Here is a 22,828-nt window from a genome sequence, read left to right as displayed (position 1 = left end):
CAGGCACAGTGGCTCAGATCTCTAATCCCAGCAATTTGGGAAGTCAAGGCGGGAGGATCACTTGAGCCCAGGAGTTCAACGCTAGGCTTAAGGCTTCACCTCTACAATTTTTTTTCCTCCAAGACAGTCTTGCTCTGTTGCCCAGGCTGGAGTGCAGTGGCGCAATCTCGGCTCACTGAAACCTCTGCCTCCTGGGTTGAAGGGATTCTCCTGCCTCAGCCTCCCAAGTAGCTGGGATTACAGGCCCGCACCACCACACCCAGCTAATTTTTATATTTTTAGTAGAGACGGGGTTTCACCATGTTGGCCAGGCTGGTCTTGAACTCTTGACCTCATGATCCGCCTGCCACAGCCTGCTAAAGTGCGGGGATTACAGGCGAGAGCCACCGCACTGCGCCCGGCCTCTACAAAAAAATTTTAAAAAGTAAAATGAAATAAAAATTGGCTTGGTGTGGTGGTCCACGCGTATAGCCCCAGTTACTTAGGAGGCTGAAGCCACAGAATCACTTTAGCTCAGGAATTCTAGGCTGCAGCAAGCTGCCTGCATGACAGAGCAAGACCCTGTATCTAAAAAGAAAAACCAATTTAAAAGATGAAATTTTGCAATCAAAATCTACCTACTTACACAGTAATAGCAATCATAAAAGACACCATTCACTGAGAGCCTACTTAATGCATGCCAGGTATTATATTTAGATTTTTCATTGATACAATAACCACAGGACATACTTTACAGATAAGGATAGTTGGGCTCCAAAAGGTTAACCTTTGTAAAGTTACATGTAATAAGTAACTTTTTTTTCTTTTTTTGGAATGGAGTCTCACTCTGTCACCCAGACTGGAATGCAGTGGTGCAACCTCAGCTCACTGCAACCTCCACCTCCCAGGTTCAAGAGATTCTGGTGCCACAGCCTCCCGCATAGCTGGGATTACAGGTGCCCACCACCAACATCCGGTTAATTTTGGTATTTTTGGTAGAGATGGGGATTCTTCATGTTAGCCAGGCTGGTCCTGACTCTTGACCTCAGGTGATCCACCCACCTCGGCTTCCCAAAGTGCTGGGATTACAGATGTGAGCCACCACACCTGGCCAGAAAAAAATTTTTTTTTTTTTTTTTTTTTTTGAGACAGGGTCTCATTCTGTCACCCAGGCTGGAGTGCAATGGGAGGATCACTTGAGCCTGGCAGGCAGAGGCTGCAGTGAGGCTGTAGTTAGGACTACAGGCCCATGCCACCATGCCCAGCTACTTTTTTTTTTTTTTTTTTTTTTTTTAAAGAAACGAGGTTTTGCCATGTTGCCCAGGCTGGTCTCCAACTCCTGGACTCAAACAATTCACCCGCCTCAGCCTCACAAATGCTGGAATTACAGATGTGAGCCACTGCACCTGGCCAAGTGACAAAAGATCAAACCGACATCTCTCTGCTCAAAAGCCCTCAAGCTTTTCACTACATATTGACATGGTACTCAATATTGCTTTTTTTTTCCAGTTCCTTGCAATTTTCAGAGGAATTCATTTTGTACAAAGTCACTTTTCTTTCCTTTTCTCAATCTCCCATTCTGTTCACTGTCCCCAAACTCCCACCCCCTTGCACCACACAATTAAACAACATAGTCTGCCCTCAATTAAGGAAGAGTGTATGTTCTTATAATACATTACGGGAAACTTCATTAATCAAGGTGCAAACACTGGACGTGGAGGCTCACGCCTGTAATCCTAGTACTTTGCGAGACCGAGGCGGGAGGATAGCTTGAGTCCAGGAGTTCAAGACCAGCCCGGGCAACATGGCAAAAACCAGTCTCTACAAAAATAGAAAAATTAGCCATGTGCAGTGGTGTATGCCTGTACTCCTATACACAAGAGGCTGAGGTGGGAGGATCACCTGAGCCCGAGAAGGTCGAGGCTGCAGTGAGCTGTGACTACACCATTGCACTGCAGCCTGAGGGACAGAGCAAGACCTTGTCTCAAAAAAAATATTTTAATTAAAAAAAAAAATACAAAAAGGCTGGGAATGGTGGCTCACGCCTGTAATCCTAGCACTTTGGGAGGCCAAGACAGGTGGATCACCTGAGGTCAAGAGTTCGGGACCAGCCTGGCCAACATGGTGAAACCCAGTCTCCACTAAAAATACAAAAATTAGCCGGGCATGGTGGCACGCGCCTGTAATCCCAACTAGGGAGGCTGAGGCAGGAAAATCGCTTGAACCCGGGGGGTGGAGGTTGCAGTGAGCCAAGATGGCGCCACTTCACTCCAGCCTGGACGAAAGAGCGAAACTCTGTCTCAAACAAAAAAAAAAATTCCCAATGGTAGAAGTAATACAAAAAGCTAAGAAGAGGGTCAGATTCCAGATCTAAAGTAAGGCTCTCTGATTCACTGATCTTGCAGGATGGCTGCTAATCCAGTTACACTGAAGACATCTGGTCATGGTTTGGGCAGCACCACACATCAATTCCCAAGAAACTGATCATGAGAGCCCGTGGATATGGCTACTCTTTAAGACCTAAGCCATGATTTATCAATTAGAAAGTACCAAGACAATTCCTTGTCAGTCTGTACAACCAAATTCTTGTTGTACAGGAGGAATTTTAAACCTCACAAACTTCTGCCAATTCCTTGTCAGTCTGTATAACCAAAGGACCAATACTGAAGGGATCAGAGCTCCCAAGACTTCCTCCTGGCCCAGGAGAACTTGAATAAAAGGCGCTTTGTTCCCGAAGAAGATACTAGCCACAATATCACTACAGGAAGAAAACATATTGCTATTACTATCATTCTTCCTACTGTTTCTGAACAATATAAACATTTCTCCTTCTCCTTTCTTCCTCCTTTTAGTGAAAAGAATAAAATTAGCAAAACCAAGATATTTTAGGAAAAATTACAATGCCATCAACATTGCCACATCATTTGAGAATCTTACCATAAGCCATTTTTTTCCACAGAGGGATTCCCTATATCCTGTGGGGAAAAAAAAAATTTTTTTTTTTTTTTTGAGACAAGGTCTTGCTCTGTTACCCAGGTAGGGATGCAGTGGTGCAATCACGGCTCAGTACAGCCTCAAACTCCCAGGCTCAAGGGAGCCTCCCAAGTAACTGGGACCAAGGCATGCACTACCACACCGAGCTAATTATTTATTTTTATTTATTTATTTATTTTTTGAGACAGAGTCTTGCTTTGTCACTCAGGCTGGAGAGCAGTGGCTCAATCTCGGCTCACTGCAGCCTCCACCTCTCAGGTTCAAGAGATTATGTTCTGTCTCAGCCTCCCAAGTAGCTGAGACTACAGGCGTGTGCCACCAAGCCTGGCTAATTTTTGTATTTTTAGTAGAGACAGGGTTTCGCCATGTTGGTCAGGCTGGTCTCAAACTCCTGACTTCAAGTGATCCGCATGCCTCAGCCTCCCAAAGGGATGGGATTACAGGCATGAGCCACCATGCCCAGCCAAACTTTTTTATTTTCGTAGAGACACGATCTCCCTATGTTTCCCAGACTAGTTTTGAACTCCTGGGCTCAAGTGATCCTCCAGCCTCAACCTCCCAAAGTGCTGGGATTACGGATGTAAGCCACGCTGTGCCCAGCCCGTGAAAATTTTACACAAATTATGCAGAAATCCTTTTAAACCTCACAAAGCTCTGAATATGTCTTATGTCAACACCCAGATTTAAGAAAATGTACAATACGAGAAAGAACTCTTCTATCTTAAAAATGAATTCAGCTACAATCTGCTAAAAACAACCCTGGCTGAAAAAAAGTAACATAAGTCACATCTGTGGGCTGTCATTAGACATATCGCTCATTAATAAATCACTTTTATTAATTCCTAGCCTTCGCATCAAATATCTAGACATACTAATATAGCAAAATGTAAGTAATGAAATATTAGTCAAGCAATTAGATGTCACCAAGTATATATGAGCTACAAACAATAATAAATGGGCTGGGTGCGGTGGCACATGCCTGTAATCCCAGCACTTTGGGAAGCCAAGGTAGGTGGATCACCTGAGGTCGGGAGTTCGAGACCAGCCTGGCCAACATGGTGAAACCCTGTCTCTACTAAAAATACAAAAAATTAGCCGGGTGTGGTGGCACACACCTGTAATCCCATCTACTCGGGAGTCTGAGGCAGTAGAATCGCTTGAACCCAGGAAGCGGAGATTGCAGTGAGCCAAGATCGTGCCACTGCACTCCAGCCTGGGCAACAAGAGTGAAACTCCATCTCAAAAAATAAAAATAAAGGCCACACACGGTGGCTCACGCCTGTAATCCCAGTACTTTGGAAGGCCAAGGCGGGTGGATAACCTGAGGTCGGGAATTTGAGACCTGCCTGACCAACATGGAGAAACCCTGTCTCTACTAAAAATACAAAATTAGCGGGGTGTGGTGGCGCATGCCTATAATCCCAGCTACTCAGGAGGCTGAGGCAGGAGAACTGCTTGCGCCCGGGAGGCGGAGGGTGTGGTGAGCCGAGATCACGTCATTGTGCTCCAGCCTCCGCAACAAGAGTGAAACTCTGTCTCAACAAAAATAAAAAAATAAAAAAAATACACAGGACTTCAAAATGTTCCATTAAAAAAGTTTGCTTCAGTATTATCTAATAATTCTGGAATACAAAAATGTATTATTTCAAAAGTTTATACTGTCTCACTGATCCTTTCCCAAAAGTAATGGTCCCCATTACTACTCTAATAATGTGAATAGAGTCTATGAAGTTGGACCTTTCGAATTCTATATGGCTTCCTAATACTCAAGTGTAGCTTAATACTATAAAAAATATCCAGAAGTTAAAATTTATAAAAAACAATCAATGGAAATAACCAATGAAATTTTCCACATGAAACTTCTCCTTTGCTTATGTCTGCTTGCTAAACCTTTACCCAGCCACTCCTCTGAACCTCCAAAACCAAGAATTTTCGTTTAAAAACTGCACTAAGAAGTCCATGTGTGGTGGCTCACACCTGTAATCCCAGCACTTTGGGAGGCCAAGACGGGTGGATCACTTGGGCCCAGAAGTTCAAGACCAGCCTGGCCAACATGGCAAAACCCCATTTCTACTAAAAATTAGCTGGGTGTGGTGGTGAATACCTGTAATCTCAGCTACTCAGGAGGCTGAGGCACAAGAATCACTTGAACCTGGGAGGCAGAAGCTGCAGTGAGCTGACCTCATGCCACTGCACTCCAGCCCAGGTGACAGAGCAAGACTCTGTCTAAAAAACAAACAAACAAACAAAAAACAGCACTAATAAATTTCAACAAGAATGCTTGGTGAGACCTACTGGCCTCGTTCACCAAAAGATAGATAGGCATGTATGTTAACTCTTTAGAACAGATAAATCGAAACTGCAGAGCTATACACAAGACATTTTTCTAGAATGCTAGAAAAGGAAAAATGTCCAGAAGCTTCTCTGGGAGTCCACCTAGAATAGTCACCATTCTACCTTCTCTGAGAGCTGCCCCCACCATTAGGAGTGGGATCTCTCAGCTAACTGTGCTTGTACTTCTAGACTCCAACCCTATGTCCATAACTAATGTGATCAATGACAAAGAACTGAACCAAGTTCAACCAGCCAAATTTCCCCCTCCCAAGAATCTGAAATGTGAACACTGTGCTAGCATCAATTGGCTACTGGCACTAGAGCCTAAGTTCATATGTGGCTCCAAGAATTAAGCGGCCATCTGCTATCATGAGTTTGTGTTTGTTAAAGCAGAAAAGGTCAGACTGCACAAATACAATTAAAGCAGGACAAAAAGAGACAAGAGAGGACACTGGCCAGCTGGTAGAAAAGTGCTATCTACAAGTACTATGGCTCCTGAAAGCTTCCCAGTTTCTGGTTCACATCCCTCATGAAGTAAACTGCTCTTTGGTTCTTTACAGCACTCCTGCCTCCAAAACATTCCTCCTTGTTTCTTGCCAACAAAAAATTATTATGACAGTTTAAGACACAAATTCACACCAGGGTCAATGCAGAAAGGGTATGTTACTCTTACTGTTCATAAAGGATCTGACAGGCACCAGGGAAGAAGTTCCTACTTACTACCCAAAACCTCAGGAGAAATAACAGGGCAAAAATAACTAAAACCTAAAAGCAGAAATTACCTATTTGCAAAAGCCCTCAGGCTTTGTGCTTCCCTTCCACACTTACCTGTTCAAAAATTCTGCTGGTTCACAGCAGGAGATTTGAGCAGACTTTGTTCAGATCCTTTTAACACTGTAAATAATAAAAATATTAATATAAATCACCCAGCAACCTCTTAGGAAACTTTAAAAGTACAATTTTTCATCATAAATATATTTTGCAGAAAATGGCTTCCAAACCTGGTTAAAAGAGTAGATCACCTGGTGTATTTATAAACTAGGTTCCCTAGCATCTAGAAAGTATCAGTAGTTCTACAGTGGGACTGAAAACTATATTTTTTAACAAAAGTCCTAAGCGATTCTTACGAAGCTGTCAAATGAAGACCACCATGGGGTTTCAGGGAAGTCATTATTTGGGGTTTTCATTCAAAATCCCATTACAGGGACTTGGTATTAACTTTTAAAACCTACTGCCAGGCACAATGGGTCATGCCTGTAATCCTAACACTTTGGAAGGCCAAGGCAGGTGATCGATTGAGCCCAGGAGTTCAAGACCAGCCTGGGCAACATGGCAAAATCCCACCTCTACAAAAATTAGCCAGGCATGGTGGCGCATGCCTGTAGTCCCAGCTACTCGGGAAGCTGAGGTAGGAGGATCACCTGAGCCCAGGGAGGTCAAAGCTGCAGTGAGCTGCAATTGCACCACTGCACTCCAGCCTGGGTGACAGAGTGAGACCTTATCTCAAAAAATATATATCTAACAGAAAAACAAAAGCCGCATCACAGCAATACGCATCCTATGCAAATAATCACTGAGCCCTCAGAAATATGATCACTGCCAAAATGTCCAGGGAGCAAAGCTCCAAGTGTGCTTTCAGTTGCAAAATCACAACCTGCCTTTAATGCTCTGTTGGGGCAGTATCTTAAAAATCCACAAGTTGGTGATATTCCAAGTAACAAGAGTGAATTGAAGTATGGTATCTTCAAGTAGTTTTTTGGCTAAAATCAAATGATGCCTTACTGCTACTAACAAGTCAAAGAACAATAATTAACAAAGTTGACAATTTCATTAACTACAGGAAAGCAACTGGATAGAGAGAGATGGAGATTTTTTTTCCTTTTTTTTCTTTTTTTGGAGACAGAGTCTCGCTCTGTTGCCCAGGCTGGAGTGCAGTGGCACGATCTCGGCTCAAGGCAACCTCCGCCTCCCAGGTTCAAGCAAGTCTCCTGCCTCAGCCTCCCGAGAAGCTAGGATTACAAGTGTGCACCACCATGCCCAGCTAATTTTTGTATTTTTAGTAGACACAGGGTTTCGCCATGTTGGCCAGGCTGGTCTCGAATTCCTGACATCGAGTGATCCGCCCACCTCAGCCTCCCAGAGTGCTGGGATTACAGGCATGAGCCACTGTACCCGGCCAGTTATTTTCAAAATGGGGTCTTGCTTTGTTCCCTCAGCTGGAGTGTAGTTGTACAATCAGAGCTCACTGTAGCTTTAACCTCCTGGGCTCAGCCTCCTGAGTAGCTGGGACTACAGGCGTGCACCACCATACTCAGCTAATTTTTCAAAAATCTTTTTTAGAGATGAGGGTCTCTCTCTGTTGCCCTGGCTGGTCTCAAACTCCTGGGCTCAAGTGATCCTCCTACCTCAGCCTCCCAAAGTGCTGGGATTATAGGTGTAAACTACTGCACCCAGCCAAAGAAGAGTTTATTATCCATTTCTCCTTCCCTTTCCTCCTGCCCTTAAAAAATTACACAGTTCAGTGGGTAAAGTTGGATGACCTTTGGACATTATAACATGGCTACTTTTTTTGCAAAATTAAATCAGAAGTGGATGTGACTTTCTCAAATTGCATTCTTGGTGGGGCACAGTGGCTCATGCCTGTAATCTCAAGACTTTGGGAAGCTGAAGCGGGAGTATCACTTGAGACCAGAAGTTTAAGACAGCCTAGGCAACATAGTGAGACCCCATCTCTACAAAAAATATTGGCCAGATGTGGTGGCATGGACCTATAATCCCAGCTACTTAGGAAGTTGAGGTGGGAGGATAGCTTGAGCCTGGGAGGTTGAGGTTACAGTCAGCGGTGATTGCATCGCTGCCCTCCAGCCTAGGTGACAGAGCAAGACCCTGTCTTTTTTGGAGAGAGTCTTGCTCTATCACCTAGGCTGGGGCGCAGCGGTACAATCACAGCTCACTGCAACCCCAACCCCCCAGGAGACAGGGTCTTGCTCTATCACAGGCTGTAGTGAGCCAAGATCAGGCCGCTGCACTGCAGCCTGAGCAACACAGTGAGATTCCATCTCAAATAATAATAATAATTAAGCTTAATGAAACCCCATAGTTAACAAGAAAATATAAAATTGTGTTTCTTATTTACTTAAAGTAGGGAAGTATGTAATACTTTGAAATATTTTTATAAAATGAAGTTTGGTCAATTAAGAGAACATTCTTTGTTTTTCAAACCTCTCTCTGCTTTCAACCTCACACAAAACTATAGGCAATTCAATAAAGGTATCACTTTACATTCCTACATAATTAATTTAGTATATTTCTCATTCATCTGAGAGCATGAATAAAATGTAAAAACAATATTTGGTCAAGAAACACTGCAATGCTAACTACAAGCAAGTTTATACATGAAATAAAAATCTCTAGTTTTAAAGAGATGTAATTTTTCAAAGCATTAAAAATGAATGGAAACTCTAGGACTTTTTTACCTTATTTTAAACTTCTATTTCTTTTTCATTTTATATATTTTTCCTTTTATTCTTAAATACTCTCCCATGTAAAAACCATAGGACTTTATCACCATAAAACCCTAGTGGGAGTCAAGCAGTGAAAAAAAGCTTGAGTTCAGACTTTTACAACAATGACCAAACAATATGCCATGGTAATTTAAACTGAAGGAAAATGGACATTTAACTTGCCTCTAAGAGACCTGGGTTAACACCAACAAAGGCTGTAGATTCAACCTAATGAGACTGGTCCCACTATAATCTATAAGAAATAGAATAAAACAGAAAGTATGGAAAATTTAATCAGCAGGGGCTAATGGAGAACTGCAAACAAAGTCAGAATTTGAAAATGGCACAAGTCAAAGATCCTATAGAAGGGCAATCATAAAAGTGACAGTAGTAATCTTTTTACCCAAAAAGGTTCTCCCAGATAGCAATCACTATCAATAGTGTCATCTTCCAATGTGAAGGTCAACAAAAAGAGAATAGACATATGGAGTATTAAAATGCAGAGTCATGAAAACAAATGAGCTGATTATGACATCAAAGACATTATAATTTGGAAATGTCATTTCAAAAACACAACAGAAAAACAGGAGGGAGAAAGGCAATTAGTTAAAACACTACCTCACCACTACCATCACTATGCCTCCCTTTTAGCCAAGGAGTTGCATTCACACACTGACCTTGTAATTTCCATCTTCTCATGATTTTGAGGCAAACTTACTCCAAAGTGTTTTTCACATATGCATCTCACCAGCAAAAGCATTTCAAAACCAAAATATTAAAATTCCTCAGCTGAACTAAAATGAAAGAGGACATTTATGAAAGCTCAATAAAAAGAATATGGAAATAAACTGGAAGGAAATCAGAAAATGTTTTTTGCAAAAAAATATGTCTATTAAGTATCAGACTAGAGAACTAGTCTGAAAGGTAAAAGTGGAGGAATAAAAAACTCAGCACAAAAAGTTCTACACGTGTAAAATGTAAAGGATACACACATGAATTAGAGGAAGAGTCTCTGGGCTGGACAGCACAGTATTAAGAGAAATTCTTTACTAACCAGATTAAGGATAATTTGAGTTAATACACTGTTTCCACCTTTCTTCCTGGTTATGTTCCTTAATCATGTGTCTAAATGTGAAAGGAAAATTTCTAACCTCCCTACATTTTCAAATATCCTGAAATCTCCAAAGAGCCTCCTTCTTGTAAAGCAATTGCTTTTGAAAAGTACTTTCAAGTCGTTTATCATCAATCTCATTTTAAAACGTTTACTTTTGAGAAAGATAATTCATTATAATTTCCTGAAATATTAAGCATCTTAAATTTTTCCAAATTAGCGGATGGGGAGGGGAGTTAAGGGGGTTTGGGGAGGCTGGCTGCTGGCCCAAATTTCCAGAATCTGATTTCCCTTTCCAAGAATCACAAGAGATAAGAAAAAAGAATTCAGGATAGCAAATAATCCATCTCATCTTAGTACCAAACAGTAAGTACACACATCTCCCACCAGTCTCCCACTCGCTCTTGCCTCTCAGTCTAGGCTAGCCTCCATGCTTTTCCCAGTCTACTCCTGAGTCGCTCCTAACTAAGCTTTTGTCTCTGGGTCTTTGCTCTTGCTGCTCCCTAGCCTAGAGCACTTTTACCCCAGTATAGCTAAAAAAACAGCACCTTCACCTCTGTTGGGTTTTTCCTCCAATGTTAGCTTCTCCATGAGGCCTTCTCAGGGCACTTAAAATTAACCCCTCCCCAAATCCCTGACTCATTTTTTTCTTTCACATCGCTTACCACTACATCAACTATTTTACCTATTTATCTGTCTAGAAATGAATTCCATACAGACAGGAATTGTTTGGTCTGTTTTGCTCCCAGTACTTAACGGTGTAGTAAGTGCTCAATAGGGCATCTGTCAAATAAATGAATGTATGAATGAATAAACAAATGAATGGAAGCACATGGTTCCTTCTCCCTCCCCAGCCTCAAGACCCTCAAATGCTGTCAGGTATCAAAAAGTCATGAAGCCCTCTCCTTTCTGGTGAAGCACTACCATCACCAGTGTATTCCTTGATGTTAAATTTCGAAAGAAACATCACGTGACATTTTTCCAGTTACGTGCCACTTTTAAATACTTTTCTAGTGTCCTCTTCTGATGTCAACATCCGATGTAAAAGCAAAGTACATATTCCAGTTTGAGCACATCAGAAACTGCTATACCAACTAGTAAAACACGTAAAACCATCAATAAATAAGAGAAAGTATTTGTGTTCTAGGCAAAATGGACAAAATAAGGCCAAAGTTACAAATATTAGAAGAATCACAATTAATGTACAGAAAGAATGACAAAATTTTTTTTTCTAATCTAGGAAGTCATTTGATTCTAAAAAGGAAATACTATATAAGGAAAGAATACCTTCCCCAGGCACCACACTGGGAATCAAAACTGCCTTAATTCAATGTATGTAGCTCTAGAAAGGAAGCTGTTCACAGCTTCTGGCCCCATACTCAATTTCTTGCAAGTTAAACTGGAATACTTACCTTTCTTACAGAGAGACTACGTGTGTTTAAGTGCTTTGACTTGCAGGAAAATGAAAACAACAAAATAAAAAACACAGTACTAAATAATTAACTGCAAAGCAACGTTATTGCTTCCCAAACACGGTCATACGCTCCGCTTCTTTCATGCCCCCATTCCCTGTTCGCTTGATTTATGTTTCAGTCGCAAAACAAGTATTCAGAGTGCTTTTGGAAACTGCTGACACTTAAGGCTAATGCCCATTTCAACCTGACGTGAGCATTTGGGTTCCCAAGGCTGCCATGGGCTCTACTTTCCCAGCCTTGGTCCCAAGGTTCCGATCATGGTGGCTGCACCTCGCCTCAGGCCTGGTCCAGACCCAGTACTCTCGCCACGGAAGGAATCTCCTCCGTCCAGATGCTCTGTGGGGAAGGCAGGAGCGCACCTCCCAGGGACCAGGTGTGGACAGGAGAGCCGGCAGGAGCAGCTGTCTGGCCGCAGCAGCTATTACCGGGGCACCCCGAGGCTGGGCGGGTGTCTGGCCCGGAGAAGCAGGCAGAGGAAGGCGAGCCCTCCGGCTCCGAGCAAGCCGGCCTGACACTGCCCACCCCACAACCCTCCTGCCTTGTTCGGCTCTCCTCGCAACGCCAAGAGGCCCTGGCCTAGGGGCTCTTCGGCTCCCCGCGGCCGTGACGCGCCAGGGCCCTCAGCGCCCCTCGCCCGGGAAGAGGCTCCCTCCGGCCCTGCACCTGACCTGTCCCGTCGCCTGACGGCCCAAGCCGGCCGGAGCGGCCTGTGGGTGTCCATGCGGCCGGGCCGGCTCGGGCAGGAGGGGCAGGCGCGCGAGCGCGGACCGGAGACACAGGCGGCCCGGGACGCGGCGGCGGGGCCGGGGCGCGGAGCAGAGCTGGGCAGGGGAGCGACACGGAATGGCTGGTTACCTGCGGTCCGGGACAGGGAGTCTCAGAACCCAAGTCAGTCCTCAGCCTCAACAACACAAGATGGCCGACACGTCGCCACGCACGTCACGTGACGGCGCGCTCGCTCCGCCACGCCCCCTGCTCCGCCCCCGCCCCTTCCCGCTTCCCTCCCCACTCTCCAGTCTCCCACGACATCCTTCCTTTCCGCCGCCACCCGCCCCTCTGCCCAGACACGCCCCTGCCCGAGACCCGGATGAAAGGTTGGAAGAGGGCGGGGCTGTGGCAGTGCGCAGCCTCCCGCTGACCCCTTGGTAGCAGCCAGGTGCCTGCCCTTGAGTGGAGTTGGTGTCCAGGGTTGGGCCCGGACCAGGCACCCTGTGACTCACTGTCCTGTACGCCCAGAGCCCTTTTGCAGTTCAAAAGCCTCTGCATCACTTGCGGGCTGGTTTTTCAAATTAGAACTTTTCCACAGCTTTTAGTCCGGCATTTTTCTTCGCAGTTGCCATCCTAGAGCGAATGGGAAAGCCTCAAAAGCTGAAATTCAAAGCAGTTTCTCTACTTGTTAACAGTTCTGGTAGAACTGGGAATTCATTCCAGAGTGTTGTACTGGGACAGCTGGGAAGGACTTGAGAGCTCTGATTCCTTTCTAGAACATCTGGAGCTATAACCCTTTTACCTAGAGATGAACTATTTTGGAATTGACAGATAAAGTACAAGACACCCAGCAATATTGGGGCACACACTGAAAAACTGTTCGTTGTTTTTCTGAAATTCAAATTTAACTGGGCGTCCTGTGTTTGCTAAATCTAGCAACTCTATCCTTAGGCATCCCATTCTTGCCTATGTCTCCAACTTCTTCCTTCCTACAGGATCCTTCCTGTCAGCTTTAAAGATTACTTGTGTCTCCCATCTTAAAATGGAATGTTAAAAACTCCAATTCTCATGCCGGGCGCAGTGGCTCACGCCTGTAATCAAAGCACTTTGGAAGGCGGAGGTGGGCGGATCACGATGTCAGGAGACCGAGACCAGACCATCCTGGCTAACACGGTGAAACCCCGTCTCTACTAAAAATGCAAAAAAAAAAAAATTAGCCGGGCGTGGTGGCACGCACCTGCAGTCGCAGCTAGTCGGGAGGCTGAGGCAGGAGAATCGCTTGAACCGGGAAGGCAGACGTTGCAGTGAGCCGAGATCGCGCCACTGCACTCCAGCCTGGCGACAGAGCAAGACTCCGTCTAAAAAAAAACAAAAACCTCCAATTCTCGGCCAGGAGGTGGCCCACGCCTGTAATCCCAGCACTTTGGGAGGCCGAGGCGGCGGATCACCTGAGGTCGGGAGTTTTGAGACCAGCCTGACCAACATGGAGAAACCCCGTCTCTACTAAAAATACAAAATTAGCTGAGCGTGGTGGCACATGCCTATAATCCCAGCTACTCGGGTGGCTGAGGCAGGAGAATCGCTTGAACCCGGGAGGCTGAGATTGCGGTGAGCCAAGATCGCGCCATTGCACTCCAGCCTGGGCAATAAGAGTGAAAATCCGTCTTGAAAAAAACAAATAAACAAACAAAAACTCCAATTCTCCCTCCTGCGACCCTGTTCCCTTTCAAAGCCAGGCTGCACCAAAGAATTGTTTATATGCACCTTCTCCATTTCCACACCTGGCATGCAATCATCAACCACACCGATGTGGCTTCTGTCCTTTCCTATCTGCCTATTGCTTGCCCTAAGAACACCCCATCCTACAGGTTGATAACTGGAGTCTTTCAGTCCTCATCTTGACTTCGTGTTTCCCTGTCTTCAATATGATTGACCACTTCCTACTTTCTGGAACACTTTTTTTTTTTTTTTTTTTTTTTTTTGAGACAGAGTTTCGCTCTTGTTGCCCAGGCTGGAGTGCAATGGCGTGATCTCCGCTTACCGCAACCTCCGCCTCCCAGGTTCAAGCGATTCTCCTGGCTCACCCTCCCAAGTAGCTGGGATTACAGGCATATGCCACCACGCCCGGCTAATTTTGTATTTTTAGTAAAGACGGGGTTTCTCCATATTGGTCAGGCTGGTCTTGAACTCCCGACCTCAGTGATCCGCCCACTTCGGCCTCCCAAAGTGCTGAGATTACAGGCATGAGCCACCGCTCTCGGCCTTCTGAAACACTTTCTTCCCTTGACTTTTATACCATTACTGCTCAAAGTGGTACAGTAGCATCAACATCACGTGGAGACTTGTTAGAAATATAGAAACTCAAAGGAGCCCTTCACAGTCCCATTCTGCAGAATTCTACCCCCATAGCTTGGGAAAACAGAGAGAGATCCCATTTCTTAAAAAAAAAAATAAATAATAATTAGCCAGGCGTGGTGGTGTGCACCTGCAGTCCTAGCTACTTGGGAGGCTGAGGATCACCAGCCCAGGAATACAAAGCTACAATGAGCTATGATCATGCCACTGCACTCCAGCCTGGGCAAAAGAGCAAGACCCTGTATCTAAAATAAACAATCAAAAAGAACTCTACCCATCATCCGTGTTGTTCTCCTCTCCTTGATCTTCCCCCTGAACTAAGTGCTCCAGATAGGCCCATGTTAAAAGATTCGTAAACATGACATTATGTTTTAGCCTTTGCACATGCTGTTCCATCCTGCTGCAATGCCATTCCCAAAACTTACCCCACTTCTCCCCAACCTGCAACTCCTGCCAGGTCCATGTGTTACTGCCTCTGTGCCTCCATTAGACCAAAGAATTTACCCCTTGAGCTGTTATTTTTAAGGAAAAAAGTAATACTAATACTTGTTATGTATTGACCACCTCATTAAATGCTTTCCTTGCACTGTCTCACGTGATCCTAGTAAGAGCGCTATGGAGCAATCCAATCAGGCTTCTGAGAGAAATGCTTACCATATCCAAATCTCAACCAGGATTTCCAAGCCCAGGCTGGCTAATTGCAGAGTCCATGTCCCTAACCAACTTGTCATGCCGCCTCTCTGATGCCATGCCACCTGTACATTGCCTATACATATATTTTTTAAATTAAGATATAATTCGCACACAATAAAATTTAGCATTTTTAGTGCACAGTTCTGCAACTTGAGACAAATATATACAAGTGGCCAGGCATGATGGCTCACGCCTGTAATATCAGCACTTTGGGAGGCTGAGGCAGTCGGATCACCTGAGTTCAGGAGTTCAAGACCAGCCTGGCCAACATGGCGAAACCCCATCTCTACTAAAAATACAAAAAAAAGTAGCTGGGCATGATAATGTAGAACTGTAGTTCCAGCTACTTGGGAGGCTGAGGTGGGAGGATCACTCGAGCCTGGGAAGCAGAGGCTGCAGTGAACTGAGATTGTGTGTCACTGCACTCCAGCCTGGGTGACAGAATGAGACCCTGTCTCAAAAAAAAAAAAGAAAAAAAGCTGAAGAAAATCCCAGCTTTTAACCATTGTGAGTGCTGCATTATTCCATCCAGCAACCTCTGCAGCTGGTATTGCCCTGACACACAGTAAATGCTCAACAAACACCAATAAAACCCAATCGATTCTTGATTATCTACTCTTTAGGAAGGGTGCTTTCCTTTTCTCCTTTTAGTAACTCTGTGTTTCCAGTGTTTCACTAAATAGTGGTATGAAATTACAACAGTAGACTGATGCATGCTTTTGTCAGGGATAATAAAGTTTTAGCTGTAGTACACCATTGATAGAAACAGAAGTTGAGAATAATAGATCATTTGAGGATGGGAGGAGGGTAAGGAGTTTAATCCAAAACAAGTTTAATTTGTCATGAGCACATAGCTGGGTGAGGTGGCTCACACCTGTAATCCCAGCACTTTGGGAGGCTGAGGCGGGAAGATTGCTTGAGCCTGGGAGGTCAGGGCTGCAGTGAGCTGGGATCACACCACTGCACTCCACCCTGGGCAGCACAGCAAGATCCTGTCTCAAAAAAAAAATTGCCATCGGTCATCACCTGTAACAGATTGTATTTTTCTAAAGATGGCTGCAACAATATCTTCCATTTGACATACTTTTCTAGCACCTTCACTATCCTTTCTAGAGGTGGAGTCTAATTCTCAGTCCCTTGGACCCTATCACCAATAGAAAGTGGTAGAAGTAAAATGACATGACTTCAGTGCTAGATCATAAGAGGTGATATGCCTTTCACCTTGCTTCCTGAAACAGTCTTGTTTGAAGCAAAAACAGTTTGGCAGTGCCTGAAGCTGCCCGAAGCATGAACCACATGGAGAGGCCCACATTGTTGTCCCATCACTAACCACAACTGAGGTCCCAGCTGACAGCATCAACAACCAGAGATTTTTCTGAGTGAAAAATCTCACCAGGTGATCCCAGCCCTGAGCTGTCTAGTCACCCCTAGATGTCAAAGCCTAAGACATCATGAAGCAGGGACAAGCATCCTTACTGTGCCTTCTCTGAATTCCTGATCCACCAAATCCGTCAGCATCATAAAATGGGTGTTTTAAGCCACTATGTTTTGGGGTAATTTGTTCACAGCAACAGTAGCTGGAACATCATTGTTATGGATTGAACTGTGTTCCCCATGCTTGGTGCAGATGGCTCGCACCTGTAATACCAGCTACTTGAGAGGCTGAGGCAGGAGGATTGCTTGAGGCCAGGAGTTCCTGACCAGTGTGGGCAACATAGTAAGACCTCATCTCTAAAAAAAAAAAAATGTTTTTAGGCCAGGCACAGTGGCTCACGCCTGTAATCCCAGCACTTAGTGAGGCCAGGAGTTTGAGACCAGCCTGGCCAACATGGTGAAACCCTGTCTCTCCTAAAAATACAAAAATTAGCCAGGCGTGGTGGTGCGAGCCTATAATCCCAGCTACTTGGGGGCTGAGGCATGAGAATTGCTTGAACCTGGGAGGCGAAGGTTGCAGTGAGCCGAGATCGTGCCACTGCACTCCAGCCTGAGCAACAGAGCAAGACTCTCTCTAAATAAATAAAGAGAATGTTTTTAAATTAGCCGGGTGTGGTGGAACACACCTGTAGTTTCAGCTACTTGGGAGGCTGAGGTGGAAGGATCTTTTGAGTCCAGGAGTTTGATGCTGTAGTGAGCTATGATTATGCCACTGTACTCCAGCCTGGGTGGAAAAAAAGATAATTGTACCAGAGAACTGAACAAACAAGAAAGGCTATGCAGACAATAACTATGAAAAGAAATCTATTTTTATGTTTGAAAAACTTTTTTATTATAAAAGTAATTGCATATTTTTAATTCTTTTCTCATTTCCAACCTCTGAATGTACAAGACATTAAATCATTTTTTTTAAAACCTTGGAATACAATAAATGTATCATTTTACATAATGTCCCATGATGCATCCAAAAATGTTATTAATTTTTATCTGAGTATTTTCCATCTTTAGGGTTTCATAGTTCTGCTGTCCCAGAGGGTTCCCACATGAATGTTCAACTGCTCTTCTTATTTTCTTTGTGGCCAGACATTCCCCTCTCTTTTTAATTTATTATTTATTTATGTATGTATTTATTTTTGAGACGGAGTCTACTCTGTTGCCCAGGCTGGAGTGCAGTGGCATGATCTTGGCTCACTGCAACCTCTGCCTCCAGGGTTCAAGCAATTCTCCTGCCTCGGCTTCCCTAGTAGCTGGGATTACAGGCGTGTACCACCATGCCTGGATAATTTTTGTGTTTTTAGTAGAGACAGGGTTTCACCATGTTGGCCAGGCTGATCTCGAATTCTTCACCTCAGGTGATTCACCCGCCTTGGCCTCCCAAAGTGCTGGGGTTACAGGCATGAGCCACCACACCCAGCTGCCTCTCTTTTTTATTAACTGTTATTAACAATTGTGGCGGTGGTGGTCGTCGTAGTAGTAGTACTGAAGCAATACATGTTTATGGTTTTATAGTTTTTAGAGTTCAAAAACATATAAAAGAAAAAATTTAAATCCTCCCTGCCGCAAGACCTATCTAGCACCCTCAGGTTCTCCTTCCATCAATTTCTTGTGTGGTCTCCCCAAAAATGTTGCATGCATTATCAAGCACGGCATTTTCCAGCCAGGCACGGTGGCTCACGCTTTTAATCCCAGCACTTTGGGAGGCCGAGGCGGGTGGCTCACCTGAGGTCAGGAGTTCGAGACCAGCCTGACCAATATGATGAAACCCCGTCTCTACTAAAATTACAAAAATTAGCTGGGCGTGGTGGTGGGCACCTGTAATCCCAGCTATTCAGGAGGCTGAGGCAGGAGAATCACATGAACCTGGGAGGCAGAGGTTGCGGTAAGCTGAGATCATGCCACTGCACTCCAGCCTGGGCAACAGAGTGAAAAAAAAAAAAAAGGGCTTGGCGCAGTGGCTCATGCCTGCACTTTGAGAGGCCGAGGTAGGTGGATCACCTGAGGTCGGGAGTTCAAGACCAGCCTGACCAACATGGAGAAACTCTGTCTCTACTAAAAATACAACAACAACAAAAAAACCTAGCTGGGCATGGTGGTGCATGCCTATAATCCCAGCTACTCGGGAGGCTGAGGCAGGATAATCGCTTGAACCCAGGAGGCGGAGGTTGCGGTGAGCCGAGATCATGCCACTGCACTCCAGCCTGGGCAACAAGAGCAAAACTCTGTCTCAAAAACAAACAAACAAACAAAAAAACAAGTATGGCATTTTCATTCATTCTCAGTACCACTAAGTGTTGGAGATTCAATGGTTGCCCCCAAATCCACCTGATCACCCACCTCATAAAGCTTACAGTCTACTTGGGTAGAGACATAGTGATACGGTTTGGCTCTGTGTCCCCACCCAAATCTTATGTTGAATTGTAATTCTTAATATTGGAGGAGGGCCCTGGTGGGAGGTGATTGAATCATGGAGACAGACTTCCACCTTGCTGTTCTCATGATAGAGTCCTCAGGAGACCTGGTTGTTTGAAAGTCTGTAGCACTTCCTGCTTTGTGCTGGCGTCCCCTTCACCTTCTTCCACGATTGTAAGTTTCCTGAGGCCTGCCCCAGCCATAATTCCTGTATAGCCTGTGGAACCATGAGCCAATTAAACCTCTTTTGTTTATAACTTACCCAACCTCAGGTAGTTCTTTATAGCAATGTGAGAACGGACTAATACACGTGGCTTTATTCCTCCCAACTAAAAAAGCAAAACAAAACAAAACACCTGAGCATTACTGTGCGTGGTGTTCTGCTCCTGGCCTGTTTCCAAGAAACAAGATGTCTTGGTGGCATCCATGTTTTTTTCAGTGGCTGCCTAGCAGGGCACGCTTACGTGGATGTATCTAATATACTGAACCGATCCCCTGCTGATGGATATGCTGATTGTTTCCAGTATTTTTGCTATTACAAACAACACTGTAATGACTATTCCCTTAAATATATCCTTCCTTGTTCATTTTTATACTTACCTATAGGATAAATTTATGGGCCAAAGCTCATGAGTATCTCTGCAGTGGACACCTGCCATTCTTTATGACAGTTCTGCTGAACTGAAATAGTGAATTACTTTCAGTTGAAGTACTGAAATTCTTTCCCATGTTTGTAGAAAACGAGAATCTTGGTGGCTGGCAAAGCTTGCCTCCCCTTACATAACACAAAAAGCCCAGATACTCCCCTGTCCCACCCCTGACATATGGGCATGTGACTAGGCTCAGCCTCAGACTCTGATGTCGAGTAAATGACCTGAAGAAGCAGGACACCACGGCATGCTTGTCAGCCAGGGCAGCAGCTGGTTCCCATGGTGTGCTTTTGGCTGCTGTCCCAGCCTCCTGGCCTCCTGCCTGCTTCCTTAGGCTGCACCCCCTAGCCCTGCTGGTGCTTCTGGGGACTCCTCCATGTCTTTTCAATCAATTCCTTTTCTGCTTAAATCAGTCTGGCTTAGATTCTGTTACTTGCAATTAAGAACTCTGACTGATTCCAAAGTAGCCAGCCTCCAAGATGGCTCCTAATGACTTTTGCCAATAGGGCTGACCTATGTGACTAGTAGAATAGCAGAGTGTGATTCAGGAAGCTAGGTCTTAAAAGGCTTGCCTTTTACTCTCTCGTATCATTTGCTCTGGGGGAAGCCAGCTGCCATGTTGTGAGGACACTCAAGCAGCCTCATGGAGAGGTTCACACGGCAGGCAACTGAAGCCTCCTGCCAATAGCCAGCATCAATCACAGGAGTAAGTCATGTTGGAAGCAGGTCTCCCAGGCTCAGTCAAGCCTTCAGATGATTGTAGCCCCAGCTGACATTTTGACTGCAGCCTCATGAGGGACCCTGAGCCCAAACCAACTACCCAGCCAAATTGCTTCTAAATTCCTGGCCCCAAACTGTGTGAGATAATAAATATTAATCATTGTTTTAAGCCACTAAGTCCTGGTGTGATTTGTTAACATAAATATAAATAACTAATACAAATAGAATTTTTAATTTTAACAGTCTACCAAATTGCCCTTCAAAAAGGCAACAGCTAGCCAAGCATGGTGGCCTGTGCCTATAGTTCCAGCTAGTCGGGAGGCTGAAGTGGGAGGATAGCTTGAGTCCAGGAATTTGAAGCTGCAGTGAGCTATGATCACGTCACTGTACTCCAGCCTGAGTGACAGAGCAAGATTCTTTCTCTACAGAAATAAAAATAAGTAAAAAACCAACAAGGCAACAGCTTTAACTTGATTGCTTCTATAAAGAAAAATAGAGGCCAGGTGCAGTGGCTCACACCTGTAATCCCAGCACTTTGGGAGGCCAAGGTGGGCAGATTGCTTGAGCTCAGGAGTTCCAGACCAGGCTGGCCAACATGATAAAACCCCGCTTCTACCAAAAATACAAAAAGTAGCTGGACGTGGTGGCATGCGCCTGTAGTTCCAGCTATTCAGGAGGCTGAAGCATGAGAATCGCTTGAGTCTGGGAGACGAAGGTTGCAGTGAGCTGAGATTGTGCCACTGCACTCCAACCTGGGTGACAGAGCAAGACCCTGTCTCAAAAAAAAAAAAAAAAAGAAGAAAAAATACTACTGATAGCAAGATGGCCACAGCAATATACATGCTCAACACCCCAAGGCAGAATGCCAAAGCCACTGGTTTTGGGAAGGAGTGGAGGAAAACAAAAAATTGACCCCTGCTGAGGTCTTATCCTTAGTGCCTCCCTAAGTTGTAGAATTTTGCTTTGTCGCCAGGCTGGAGTGCGGTGGTATGATCTCAGCTCACTGCAGTCTTGACTTCCCAGGCTCAAGTAATCCTGCCTCGGCCTCCCTTGTAGCTGGGACTACAGGTGCCCACCACCATGCCTGACTAAATTTTTTTGTATTTGTTTGTAGAAATGAGGCTTCGCCATGTTGGCCAGGCTGGTCTTGAAGTCGTGGGCTCAAGCAATCCTCCTGCCTTGGCCTCCCAAAGTGTTGGGATTACAGGCATGAGACACCACACCCAGCCCTTCTAAATTGTAGAATTCTGAATTGGCTCCCAAGAGCCCCACTGCCATCACAGGACCCAGAAGGCATCATTCTTGTACAGTACAGTCAGTCCAAGTGGGCAGGGATGTGCCAGCATCTGGCCTCGTGGACAGGCAGAGTCAGCAAGGAGAAATCTGAGCAGCAACAAAACCACAGCTGTCAGGCCACATTCGGTAACTGGCAGCCACCCCGAACATGCAAGTGAGCCAGCAGACGGGCAGAAATTCCCCTGGGCTGGTCAGAAAAGGGGTCTCAAAATAACAGAGAACATGGGTCCGTGGGCATCTGCACTTGTGGCCAAGACAGCAGCCAGGACTGAGCACTTCTGGGCTATCCTGGCCTGAGACTCTTGGACCTAACTATAGAGACTCAGGGCTCAGGAGGAGACAGAGTTACAATAGTGGGAGGAGGGTGGGGAGAGAGGGGAACCCATGTGTCCTGAGCACTAAATATATGGCAGGCATGGAATCTGCCAGGTAGGTCACCATCGTGCCCATTTTACAGGTGAGAAAACGGAGGCTCAGTGAGGTTCGTTACTTGCCTAGTGTTGGAATCCAAATTCCATTACATCGCACAGCCTCCAGGGCCTAGGCAAGACTGATTGGAGTGTTGTTTTTCCTATTGCTCAGTCAAAGGAGGGTCCTGGGGAGTGACCTCTCTCTTCCAGTGAGAAAGATATTCTCACAAGCTCTGCTGTCTCCACTTTCTTTTCTTTTCTTTTTTTTTTTTGAGATGGAATTTCACTCTTATTGCCCAGGCTGGAGTGCAAGTGGCACAATCTCGGCTCACTGCAATTTCCACCTCCTGGGTTCAAGCAATTCTCCTGCTTCAGCCTCCCGAATAGCTGGGATTACAGGCATGCACCACCATGTCCAGCTAATTTTGTATTTTTAGTAGAGACGAAGTTTCTCCATGTTGGTCAGGCTGGTCTCGAACTCCCGACCTCAGGTGATCCACCAGCCTCGGTCCCCCAAAGTGCTGGGATTACAGGGGTGAGCCATCACGCCCGGCCAGTCTCCACTTTCAGAGCTGGCCCCTCAGGCTCTCAAGGTGGAGTACTCAGAAGTCTCTGACATCAGTGGTAATGATCCTGCCTTGCTCATCTGTCTGCTTTAATAAACCTGGCATGTCCTTGTGAAACCAACATGCAAGGTTGCCTGCTACATGCCACGCAGCATGCTGGGCCTATAGCAATAGGCAAGGCAAACTTCCTG

The 22,828-nt window shown here is 45.2% G+C and overlaps 1 protein-coding gene across 17 annotated transcripts in view; it reads right to left on the bottom strand.

Annotated features, from left to right (window-relative positions):
* The window catches only part of GIGYF2 (GRB10 interacting GYF protein 2), a 161,424-nt gene extending 149,054 nt beyond the window's left edge, over positions 1-12,370 (bottom strand). For 6 of the 17 annotated variants that reach the window (XM_054550002.2, XM_063713130.1, XM_063713126.1 and 3 more), the window contains exons 1-2: positions 12,252-12,350; positions 6,136-6,201 (exon numbers count right to left, since the gene is read on the bottom strand). The gene's annotated coding sequence lies outside the window, so the exon portion shown is untranslated. Of the gene's footprint in view, positions 1-6,135; positions 6,202-8,993; positions 9,064-9,487; positions 9,605-12,251 lie in introns of all 17 variants that reach the window. The other 11 variants (XM_054549998.2, XM_063713125.1, XM_054549996.2 and 8 more) reach the window with 7 other exon arrangements.
* Positions 12,371-22,828: the final 10,458 nt, after the last annotated feature.

This window comes from Pongo abelii, chromosome 11 (genome assembly GCF_028885655.2).
Source record: "Pongo abelii isolate AG06213 chromosome 11, NHGRI_mPonAbe1-v2.0_pri, whole genome shotgun sequence".
Taxonomy (NCBI): domain Eukaryota; kingdom Metazoa; phylum Chordata; class Mammalia; order Primates; family Hominidae; genus Pongo; species Pongo abelii.
The sequence above is the reverse complement of the archived record's forward strand: the minus strand, read 5'-3'. Positions and strand labels throughout refer to the sequence as shown.